We start from the raw sequence: 12,646 nt of genomic DNA, 5'->3' as shown, positions 1-12,646 counted from the left end.
TGAATCACACTCTTCACGCACAGATTTTAAATTGGAATTACAGCTCTCATGCCCCTTTCACACCAAAACGCGGTTCCAGGGCCGGTTCGGAGCTAGAGCCTGATAAGCACCGGTTTTCCTGTTCACACCGCAGCGGAGCCGGCTCTAAGCACCGAAAACGGCATACGTCACGCTTACGTCGGAGGGGGCAGGGGCGGGATCAACCTGAGCAATAACAGTTTATGGCGAGTACGGCCAATGAAAGTTGTAACAAGCAGTAGCGCTGACCAAAGTGACTAGAACGCAACCACACTTATGTAAAAAAATAAAAACTTTATAAAATCAGGCAACACTAACCAAGCTTAGTTTGATTCTGTTTATTTGTACCTTACTTTGACCATCCGTTCGCTGTCATTGATCATTGTGGAGAGCAGGCAGACGTTTTGTATTATAGCAGCTATCGGATGGAATCAATACATGGGCTGCACAGGTTGCCATGTCCGACTATCACAAGTAGAATCATAATGAAAAATATGCCGGTAAAATGTGCCTGTAGAAAACGGCTTATGCCACAATAGGATAGCAACAAGTAGTCAAGATAGTCAGTTTAGCTTTGGTCGCTATGCTAACATCACCCATTTTATACCAGAGAAACTTTCATAACAGCACTGCAGTGGTCAGTAAATGCTGCTGAAACACATTCATTAACAATGAACCACGGCACTTTGGAGAAAAGTATAAGGGTTGAGAAGTAGTTATTTAATTTAATCTGGCTTCGTATGATAAAAGCAACACGATCATCAAGCCTTCCGAGTAAATCGCCAGAACGCCGACACTTCATCTCCACCGCTCCCATGTTTTCTTTTGTGTTGCCATAAGTTAGCCTCTCTGCGTTTGTGCGCTGGGCGAATGCTAATGCTAATAATGCTAATGCGAGGATAATAAAATGGCGGCTCTACAAAACATTTCAGTTTTTCCGGTGGGGGGGGAAACACTAGGGCTGTGCCCGAATATCCGAACATTCGGTCGTTGGCCCACTATTCGGTTTTCAATTTCGTTATTCTTTTGTTTTTTTAATTGAATTTATTGAAATCTCCAATATCAACGTAAGAGCTTCTGCTTCTTCGGGGGTGCTAACACTTAACCATAAACTTTATCGTTTACTTTCTCCGTCTTTATATGTAGATATTACTTTTCTCCATTAATCTCCGCTCCTTTTGTCCGTCACATTGTTTCCATAGCAACAACAACTTCCTGTCAACAGCGCTAACTCTCCTTCAAAATAAAAGCATGTCCATACAAAATAGGAAGCCAAGCCAAATTACACTTAAGACATATATAACTGCAACGTAAGTAACAAACACAATATCCTTTTCAATTTCAAAGAACACAAATTGGGTTATATACATTAACAAATAACTATAAAACAACAATATTGTAGAATAACAAAATGAATGCCTTGAATAAACCGAAATACACGTGTTGAAGCGCATGTGTATGGCCTCGTATTCTTTTTAATTAAGCGATGAAGGTCAGGATAGCCCCATTGGTCAGGGCAAAGGTCCTGAACAAATTACTGGTACCTCATGAAGGGATGGCAACTTGGCTAGTCCAGGTGTTTAAAAAGCCACACAGGGGTGGGTTTTGTCAAGACAAGCATTGGGATTTAAAACATCCGGTAATTCCTCCTTTCCAACATCAGGAGAATCCACTATTCAATATCCTCTTTACTACTGATGTGGGTCAGGTCTTCATGCAAGGGCTTTTGGAACCCTGCCGGGAGGACTGCAGCTCCCTCTTTATGCTGCCGCTTCTGGCACCTGAGCTACCACATGGAAGCAATACAGATTGCTATGACCCATCTGGATTTAACCATCACCAGGTTTTCGCACACCAATGCACTTAGCCGTTACAACACTGAATACCTGCTGCAGCGTATATATCAAGTCTGATAATTGTATTTGCTTGTCTACCAACTGAAGGGTGATCAGACCTGACCAACGAAGGCGGAGCAAGGAAACAAACCATTAAACTGAAAGGAAAAATAACAAAAATTGCCTTGCAAAGTGTTCAGACAATCGTGAAAGCCAAACTATTGATACAATCACCAACCTTACATGTCATTCTACGACTATTTTGCTACCTGATAAAAACAAATAGGAAACTCAAGGGTTCGCTTTTTTCATGACTAATCGAGTATTAATATGTATAAGTTGAATAGTTTATGCGACTTTGACACATTTTTATCTGTGCAAGTGCCACCTGGTAGTAGCTTTATTATCAGGCCCTGGTCAAATCTGGGAGGATAAACGTTATCTGATGGAAACGTGTAACTGGAAATAAAGAGACGCCACACAACAAATGGACCAATCCGCGGAGCACCTCACGCACCAGGATCCCTTGGCTAACTAACAGGGAGTCCCCATTAACTTGCAGAGAGCTCCCTGAACGCTGGTAATAGACGAGTTGGAATCGCGGAGCAATGCTCTCCGCAGACCCATTCTCACAGCGTTATAAACCTTTTTCTTACTCAATATCAAGCCACACTTATTGTTTTTACTTCCGCTGTGAGTGTTTGTGTGCTCAGGATGAGTTTCGCTTGTTCTCGCTGTATCGCCAACCCGGAAACCTGTCCGCTCCTCGCATCAGGGACGAGCCTCGCAACGAGCCTCGCAACATCCCGACCAATCAGAGCACACTGGGCTCACAGGGAGGGGGGCAGGAGCTCCAACAAGCCGTTTAGGACAGAGAGTGAATACACATACTATACAGAGATGCTGTATGAGAAACCAATGTGATTTTGGAAAATTGCACAATTTAAATATATTCTTGTAGACCTCAACAATGGAAATATGATCAGTAGAAATGGCCATGACATGGGCCCTTTAAATTAAACTCACATACAAGGATAGCATTTGTAATAAGTCACTGCTAAAATAGACACACGTTTGTAGTGATGATTAATGCAAACTTGTAGGCATTAAGCCTATATGTGAAATGAAAAATACTAGTTAAAAGTATCAGCATAGCAAGATATATATGGTGACCATGACTGTATATCACTCTCACCTTTACACCCTGAAGCAAAGAAACCAGCAGGAACTGGTTGAAACTGGTTTAGACTTGTTTAGGTTTAAGAAAAAAATAAAAGAATAATGTTAGTAAAAACTCATGATTGGAACCTGATATCACTCCCAAATTGAAAAACATGTTTCATATTACAAAAAATTAAGCTGAAATAAAAAAATAAACGTATTCTTTTTACGTTTATTTTAGATGGGAAACAAAGAGTGCAGTCTGTTTTAACATTAAATGCAAAATAATACATTCTTATTGTACATTTAGCTAAAATGCACACATTTATAAAATAAGGATTGAGTTGAATTGTTTGACATTAAATACATGTAGATTATTCAGAGGTAAAACACTCATATGGCCAGGGTTTCTGTGGACTTTTGATAGCTCATGAGCCAACAGCTTCACAACACTGGCACACTTTTGGCCCCAAACCTGTATTTAAACCAGGACTCAAAAAGCCAAGCCACATAACCTTCTCTTTTTCTCCACATGAAGGACATTTGGAGTTTGCAATTCAAAACTAAAGCCAAGCAGAACCTCGTGGTTTTCTTACATTTATCATTAAGTATACATTTGAATGTAGCTAGCCCTGCAAATTGTTGTAATTGAGCGATGAATAGTAAGATCTAATCAGAGTGGTTGGTAAACAAATGTAGCCTTCTAACATCCACAGTAAAGCTTTTGAAAAATGTAGGAGGAGTCTTCAGAGGTGGCTTCCTCTTCAGCACAAAAAGCACTGTGTAATGAAAGTGCACCATGTGAGCACTGCCACTGGGTGTACTGGGGGAGGTAAAACTAAAGACAGGGATCGACCATTTTCTCAAAAGGTGTAGAAAACCTGAAACAGGTCAATTTGTATGGACTAAAAAAAACACACACAAAAAGAAAAAAACAGCTAAATTCCCCAAACTCTGGCTGACTTATGGTTTCAGGGTCAAGGAGCAAAGATTCAGTTGTGGATATTTTTTTCTCTCTTTTGATCACCCATAGAACAGGGCAAGAAGGAAAACTGCTAAAGTCTTGTATTACCAGACATTAAGCCACACCCACAGTGGGACAGTGTGGCGCATGGAAAATTACTGGACTGTACCACTTTAGACCAAGAGGGGGATTTAACTGCACACTGTTGGCAATGCAGCAGTTTCTTCTTCACTTTAGGCAATTTTTCAATGATGTGCTAGTAAGACCTCCATTAAGTGTTGATATTCAATCAGCGGAAAGTATATCATAATTTGCATTAAATGATAGGAGCTTTTGTTTAAAGGGGCCACACATGTGTTAAAGCTCTACAAAAGGGAATAGTTAAAATAGTTAAGTTTTTATTTTTCAAACACCCACAAAATATTCATTATCTAAGTGCAGGCATAATCACATCAAAAATATCTCTTCTTTATCGCTCCTTTATACAGTCCTCACTGCAGTATGCTGCTTGATGCTCATTTTTAGCAACAGTGCCTTGACTAACTTGGACTTGGTGTAAGACATTAGTATAGATAAATTACAGTTCTTAAGTAAGTCTAATATACCATTGGAAATTGGAGATGTAACTGAATTACATTAAAACGTTTTTTGATTACTTGTATCAGACACAGGCAAATATGAGTGTTGTGAAGGTGTCACATCCTAGACCCAATAAAGGTCAAGGTGTTTATATGTTAGTGTGCATTTTTCAAACAAGTGTGTTAACCTGTTTAGCGGGAAGTAGTGTGAGAGCACTAAAATAACTAAAATAGTTTGCTTAATGTAATATAATTGAAATGCATTAAATCAGTGTTAAATCATTTTATATTAGCATTAATGCGATTGCAATACTCGCTAGGCTGGCTTTAACAAAAAGAAAAAAATCTTGTCATTTGAAAAGAGACTTTTAACAATACATTTAAACTTTTTAAAAAATGTGTTGAAGTTGTCATAAAAACGTAAAAAGTAATTAAAATGCCATTAATGTAATGAATTATCAATGAAAATAATACATTAGCGGATGCTAACTGACCAATGCTACAATCCAAGATACCTGGCTCGCTGTGCAATATGCTATTCAAAAACAAAAGTTAACTTTATTTAAAGTAATTCAAGACTTAATATTTACATTCATAAATCCATATGATCAATTTAGTGTTAAATATAAACCACTAATGGGAGTAGCTTGGTTAGCATGCTAGTTGCAGTACCATGACTCACCGACTATTCGCGTCACCGATGTTCCCGCGATTTTCTGGTCAGTGGGTAGTACTCGGTCTACTCCTCCTCCTGCAGCTGAACTCTTCCGGACCTTGTTGTGTAAAGTAACAACCCTTTGCAGCCAGGATTTTGTTATCAATCCATCGGTTTCAGCATACACCGGGAACAACTAGTGATCCGTGCCACAACAACCGAGTCTCTCCCGTGTCGCTTACAAATAGACTCCGCCTCTTATGGAGTACAACAAATCCGCCATTGGTCGGCACTTGACCAACCGTCGCGGTGTGATCGTTGCTTGCTTCTTTTTTTCAGTCGCTCTATTTGCGGCGATGTTGAAGTCGGTAGCTGAAGGTGGTGAGGTAGGTATGAACAGCTCCAGGATGTGAGGGTTTGTTTGGCGGTGATTTCAGTCTCTGCTTGGAGTAACTGCAGTGGCGTTCACACAGGCTCACAGACTGAGCCGTTGGTGGGAAGAAGGGAGTCGGACAACAGGGAGCAGAGCATGGGAGGGAGGGGTTTGTGATTTCTGCGCGAAAGAGAGAAAGAGAGGGGAGGGATTAAATAATGGAGGAGGAGTCTGTTAGACAAAAGTCTGAAAAAAGATGTCTGTTGCCTTAAACTACAGACAAAAGTGTCACTGTAATTTATATATTATAGAAGTGTATTTGTGAGTTTTATTTTGGTACTGTATGTGTCATATCTCCTGACACGTGACCTTGAGTGAGTTTAGCTTCAATGGTGATTTATTTTTTATGTTAGAAATTTAACATAAGACAATCATATGATTTGTTACAATTATTCTATATAATAATTGTATTTAAAATAGCTATGATAGTTTTATTTGTTGCTCCTTTCTCTAAAAAAATAACGTATTCGTCTTTCTGTGTCTTTGTATGCACCATTTACACCAAATGACTTTTATGTATAAACCTACTGATCAATAAAACCGATTTTGATTATGATTCTGAAAAGAGTCCTACCCAATGTTATATGGATATTTGTAAACCAACTAGTGATTGTACAGTTCTTTATCCTTCTTCTTTTAGTCAGGGTTTCAAATAAAAAAGCTTTAATGTTTGCTCTATGATTGTATTGATTCTTACAATAAGACAGGAAGGCATGACATACAGTATATTTGTATATAGTCCAATCCATTATATTAACAATATGGTTAGTCCTCTTCTGACATTTCACAGTATGGTCAGCCATTTTGTTGACTCACTTGTGTGTATCAGACTTGTAGTTCCCCAGGAGGCCAACAGAGGGTGAGTCGTGGTGATGTAACCATAAGCGTTGAGATGTTCCTGTCCTCACTGATATACCCTTACTCCTATTTTAGTCTGTGTCTTAGCTAGTCCTCTCACAGGTTGTATGTCCCTTGTCCAAAGTCCTTGTTGTGGAGTAAGGGATGTTAGCTGTGTTCTGCCTAACCCTTTGCTGTCACTCGCACTTCAGAAAAAAGTTCTCCAGTGTAGTTTGAAAGAAAGGGGCATTAAGGTTGCACAACTCTCTTTTGTCCTCTACACGTGTGCACAAATCCAGCTAGGCTACACTCTGACACAATGTCATGGTAGTGTGAAATTCATTTAAATGTTTCAATATGACAGAACTCTTTATAGGAAACACTGTATGCATATTGCAGGCTCCATTATGCGGCACACAAAGCAAGATTACATAAAAGGATCTATAATCACGACTGAAACTGCCATAAATGGGGCGAAGCCTGCGAGCTAGTTCAGGCAGTCAACTCGAGCACTTATGCTGCATTCATACATAACGCCCCCTTGCCACTCTACAACCAACCAAACAGAGTCTCCTTAATATGCCGCTCTATTTAACCTGCCAGATCTCTCTCCATGCATTGCTTGCTGCTGCTATTGCTGCAGCTATCTCTACGTCGCTGCTGCTTGCCTGCCCCACCACCACCCCAGCTTCCACCTGTAGGCTCGGGGGTTAGTTATTTAATCATCACTCATCGTGCTATGTATATCTATGGAGTGATGATGCCCGAGCCTAGTCGCCAAACTCAACTATATGTTGCTTCTAATAAACATGTTAAAGGAACACGTGAGTTGTCTGACTGAACTAACAGCATGTGTGTGTATACTTGGCAGGTAACAATAATTTAAAAAAAAACAAAGACATCGCAACGGTTTGAATAAGCAATGTCACTTTTAGGCTTTCAGTAGCAATCTTTTTGGTGTTGGTCAAGAAAGCAAAAGTGAATAATGAGGGTCGACTGCCCTTAAACCCTGCTAGGCTAGGTTTCGTATAACCCCAACAAGATGAATCAGCTAAAAGCAGCCACCAGTAAGGAATGACAGACAGGGCTTCTCTTTCTTTCTCGATCTCGAATGTCAGTAAAAGCAACAAAAAGTTCCAAATCAGGGCAGCTGAGTGTGCAATATTTCAAATAAATACATTTGACAAAAATATGAACCGTGACAATGAATATATTAAATGCTTTGACAATAAATACATTAAAAAAAAGTATCTGTGGAAGCCGTAGCACTGTAAAAAGCACGACCAATCATTTTTGCCGGCCCGGCTAAAATAACTGGATGGCCTACCTGCCTGTCAGCCTACCATCTGTGCACAAACTTATCTCGTGCCCTCATTGGTCATGTGCATGTTCGTGTGTGTTGGAGGAGGGGCTCTGTAAGGAAGTGGCAGATTGTTTCCGGTTGTGTATTTTCAAATTCTAGCGCACTCGAGCTGGTTTCTCTAAAATTACATACCCCACCCTTAAAGGTGGGGTAGGTAAGTTTCAGAAACCGGCTCGAGATACACTTTTTGTTATATTCCATAGAATGCTCTTAACATCCCGATAGCAATGAATATTTTAAGTGCTTTGACAAAAAATCCATAAAAAAATGTCATCTGTGGAAGCCGTAGTACTGTAAAAGTACAACCAATCCGTTTAGCCGGCCCGGCCTGTCTGTCAGCCTTCCATCTCGTGTACGCACAAATGTATCTCGTGCCCTCATTGGGCGTGCCGTCATTGGGCGTGCATTGCAGCAGTACTTCAATGACTCGCCAGCAACAGGCGGCCACTTTCACCAGTCTGCTGACGTCATGTGCGCGTTCATGTGTGTTGGAGGAGGTGCTCTGTAAGGAAGTCTGAAGGAAGGGGCGGATTGTTTTCGGCTGTGTACTTTCAAATTTTAGTGCACTCGAGCCGGTTTCTGAAACTTACCTACCCCACCTTTAAGAGAAATGTTTCTTTGAATGTTGCATGATTCATTTCAAGTAGGGTCAGCTTCCACATCGACTGCCTAAATAAAATATATGTTATATTATACAGTCATATTACAACAAACGAACCCTTGTTAGCTCTGCCTGCTAACACATGTGTACGTAGATCTTTTATTTAATTTCTTTTTTTGCCATTTTAATAAAGAGCATACCATGGTATAACAGTAGTTTTGATTTCTCCACATTAGGGAGGTTTAGTGCTCCTGTACAATTAATAGAACTAGTCTTTACTCAAAAACACTTCTAAAATATAGTGTTTTTTGATTGATGCCTGCAAATCAATGCTGTCCAAGTGCGTAATGTCACCCACCCAAAAATGAAATGTGGAAGTTTGTCCCCTTGAATACTTTTTATGTTGACATGTCATAAAAAACGAACTGACTCCCCTTGACATTGAGTGTTGAACAGAGTCCAAGGGTCCTGGTCACTGAACTCCTCCTGCTTCCTGTTGCTCAGTGAACAGCTGCACATGGCTCATGAACACATGCCAGGTTTTTGGTAGTTCCACATCCTCTCCGCCATTTACAGTTTATCTCCCGTAGGTCTAATGAGAAAGAGCTAGTACAGGAACCATTCCTACTATTATATCAAGAGTTTGAAAAATAACATAATATATTTTTTTAATCCAATAAAATAAAAATAATGCCAGATAGATTGATTTTCCAAACTTGATTGCCCACATAAAACATGATTTAGGCTTTCATACTGAAAAATGCAACAGAATGCATTAGGATATCCCGGTATTCATGTTTACTTGAATCTGTAAACGGGCAAAGGTCAAAACCAGGTGGACAGTCAGACCAAAAGCCTTTCCAAGAGGGGGCGGGGCGCGGATGATCAAACCATGGAGTAAGTAAGCATAACAAAGCTGTAAAACAGGTAAGTGGAGACAAGCTTGTATATGTAGGCCGACTACTGGGCTGATTAGGGAAATGGAAAGCCGGTGACTAAGTGGGTGGGAAGGTCAGGTGATTTGACTTGCAGGAGAGTTGGATACTGCAGGACAGGAGGGAGGTGCCAGATCTGAAATGACGGGAAGATTTATTACTATAGAGCAGGGGTACTCAAATACAAATCTTAAAGGTCCACAAAGAAAATGTTCAATAAGACAAAGGTCCGTTTAATACGGTCATTAAAACTTTTAAACAATTGCAACTCATCCACAGCTAAGGAAATGCACTGTGCATTTTTGATTCCATCACAAAGCTGATTAATCAAATCACCAGCCAGTATTTATTTTCTTCTGGTTGCTGTAGAATCTGAGAGGGGGATTTGTTTAATTTGACCTGTTATTTACTCTTTTTGTTTGCCTTCAAACATGGTCTCCATCACTTCAGTCAAGCATTCTTTTAATATTTCTACATCAGAGAATGGCTTCTTGTGTTTAGCCAACACCCATGCCACTCTGAGTGAGGACTCAGTTGCCTTTTCTCGTTGTAACATAGATGTTACAAGGGTCCTGCTTGCAGCTTGATATGAGGATTTCATCCCATTTATTTTTGTGGTTCTTACTGCTGAATTTTGAGGAAAGGTCGCTTCAAAATAATTGTTTCGTTTCATAGTGCCGTTTCAAATTGCCACTCTTCACAAGAGCTACCGTTTCATGGCATATTAGGCACATTGGTTTGGTGCTCGCTGGAGGGAGGATGAACGCATATTTTTCAGTCCATTCATCTTTGCCGGTTTTCAGTGATGGCCGTATCCACCATTGAGGTCACCGAGGTCCGGACCTCGGTCATTTTTTTCGAGCCGTGTATACAAAACTTGTGAAACTGCACTAAACGGGGTTCTTTGTAGTACTTCCATTTACTGACGATGGGGGCGCTGCATAATTACGTTGCCTCGATTAAAGCAAACAGAAGAAGACGACATGTATCAACCATCAACCATAGACTGTATATATAAAGGTATTAACAAACCACCGCAGCCCGGACTTGTATCGGAGCAGCGGAGGAGTGATGATGTATCTAGAGATCTGAGTCCAGCGGGCTACTTGTGTTTCTGCTCCTCACAGAACATCATATGACCAGCAGATCCTGTGTGAACGCTCTACGTTAGTCAGTGGACGTCCGACAACATGCACACTAACTTATATTGCAGCTATACTTTATATACATTTATATTCTATACTTTTGTTTAAATTGCGTGAATAAACTAACTAGAGAGCTAAAGTTAATTACGTTCATCCAATGTCAGAAGGATTACCTTTTAACAAACGTTGTAATGCTTTTATTTCATTTCAATTTGAGTAAAACATTGAAGATATAACATGGTATTGTTTTCTTTTTACACTGACTCAGATATAATGAAAAGACTACGTCAGTCAAAGCTCAGCTTTGGTAAGGAAGAGACAGGACAGGCAGAGAGAAATAGAGAGAGTGAAAGTGATGGAAGTCAGGGAGGAACTGCAGGTATAGTCACACAAAATAATGTAGGCTTAACAACCCCATATCTATCTATTTATCTATAACAATAGTCTTCATTTACAATAGGCATAATTTTAAAACATACATCTATTGCAGTTATGATGTCATAATAACATACAATTGTATAAAACACAATTTGCTTACATCTTTGTTCTCTTTTGAGAATCAAACAAAACAGATTTAAATACAAAAAAAATGCAAACAAGTGAAATGAACTAAATTGCTGAATTGCTTTTAATTCACTGGCAGGAGCGACAAGTGAGAAGGAGCAAAAAGTTAAAAACGAGGGAGAGATTGAACAAAGAGAAAGAGTAGAGGACAGAGAGAGTAATGAACAGGAAGAAGACAGAGAGACTAAAGAAGATGGAAGAGAAGGTGCAGGTTATGGAAAGGAGAGAGACATGGAAAATGAATGTTGACAATGTTTTGTGATCATTTTAGCCTCTTCTGCATGTCCAGATCATTAATAGTAACAATCAACTGATTCTTATGTATTACACTATAAAAATAATAAATACAAATAATTTATGCTGCATCCACTGACATGGTTTGAGATCAATATATTATCCAATTTGTGACCCCCCACAGGACTTAAAAAGCACCTAACTAGATCATGAAAACCCCAAGAATTGCGGGGGGGTATACCCCCGAACCCCCCTAGCATGTTTGGACCTCGGTATTTAGGAAATCCTGGATAGCCTACGGCCCTGGTTTTCACTGTCGACTTTTCTTTTACTGGTCATCTTTGAACATGCCATTTTCTTCTACTAGCTACAATAGGCTACAGCTGAAACTACTAGCTACATGCAACTAGATGCGCTGTCAACTCTCGCTCTGACTTTATTTTATTTTTTTAAACTCCCGCGCTGACTCAGACAGGTTGAAAGAGACGACACACGTATTTTCCCCACCAGCATTCCGCGAAGACCCGCCCTCCTTTGCCTCTGATTCACAGACGGTTGGTGGGGGAAAAAATGCTGACGGGATGCTGAATGTGATTGGATCAAAGCGTTGACAGACACACACAGACAGTGGCACAGTCTGACATGCAGAGCGCTGTTTGCAGTGGACATATCGGAGAATTTTGACTCGTTGCGTTGTGGCAATGTCTCGCAGATAATACAGATAATACATATGAAAAGTATAATTTGCTCAGAGTCCAGAGACAGTGGTGGTTCGGTCCGGATCCGGTCCGGAGTCCGGACTTTGAGGATGCCTGCTATAGAGTAAACCAGGGGTCTCCAAACTTTTTTCTCAGAGGGCCACATATAGAAAAACATACGAAGGGCTGGGCCACTTACTAGAGGAGAGGTATACTGCCTCATAAGTTGAGTTATAAGTTAGCAAAATCAATCAAATGTAGGCAAATTATGCTTTATACTTGAATATGCTTCAAGAAAAAACAGCCTACATCACAGCTCTCCAGAGGGTTTAATTTATTTGGTTTGCAGCTCATTCCTTAAATCAGAAGCCTCGGATTGCTCATAATAAGAGGAAATATGAAGGGTATATTTCGAGCTGGTTACGGAAATAAGTTATTAGGCTTTTTTTATCAACTCAGATTTGTTAGAACATTTTGTAAACTTGAATTCATGGAATTCATTTGAAAGTGGGCTTTTCAACACATATATGTAATATATGTTTACATATATATTTATGAAGTACAAGACAAGCTAAAGTTTCATTTATGGGCCATATTTCATTATACTTTTTGAATTAGCTGAGGG

The 12,646-nt window shown here is 39.9% G+C and overlaps 1 protein-coding gene across 1 annotated transcript in view; it reads right to left on the bottom strand.

Annotated features, from left to right (window-relative positions):
- Positions 1–5,733, bottom strand: part of atf7ip (activating transcription factor 7 interacting protein) — a 28,027-nt gene extending 22,294 nt beyond the window's left edge. The window contains exon 1 of the mRNA XM_034203385.1: positions 5,239–5,733. The gene's annotated coding sequence lies outside the window, so the exon portion shown is untranslated. The remainder of the gene's footprint in view (positions 1–5,238) is intronic.
- Positions 5,734–12,646: the final 6,913 nt, after the last annotated feature.

Source organism: Gymnodraco acuticeps, unplaced genomic scaffold (genome assembly GCF_902827175.1).
Source record: "Gymnodraco acuticeps unplaced genomic scaffold, fGymAcu1.1, whole genome shotgun sequence".
NCBI classification, from domain to species: Eukaryota; Metazoa; Chordata; class Actinopteri; order Perciformes; family Bathydraconidae; genus Gymnodraco; species Gymnodraco acuticeps.
Note: the sequence above shows the minus strand (reverse complement) of the source record. Positions and strands in the feature narration are given on the sequence as shown.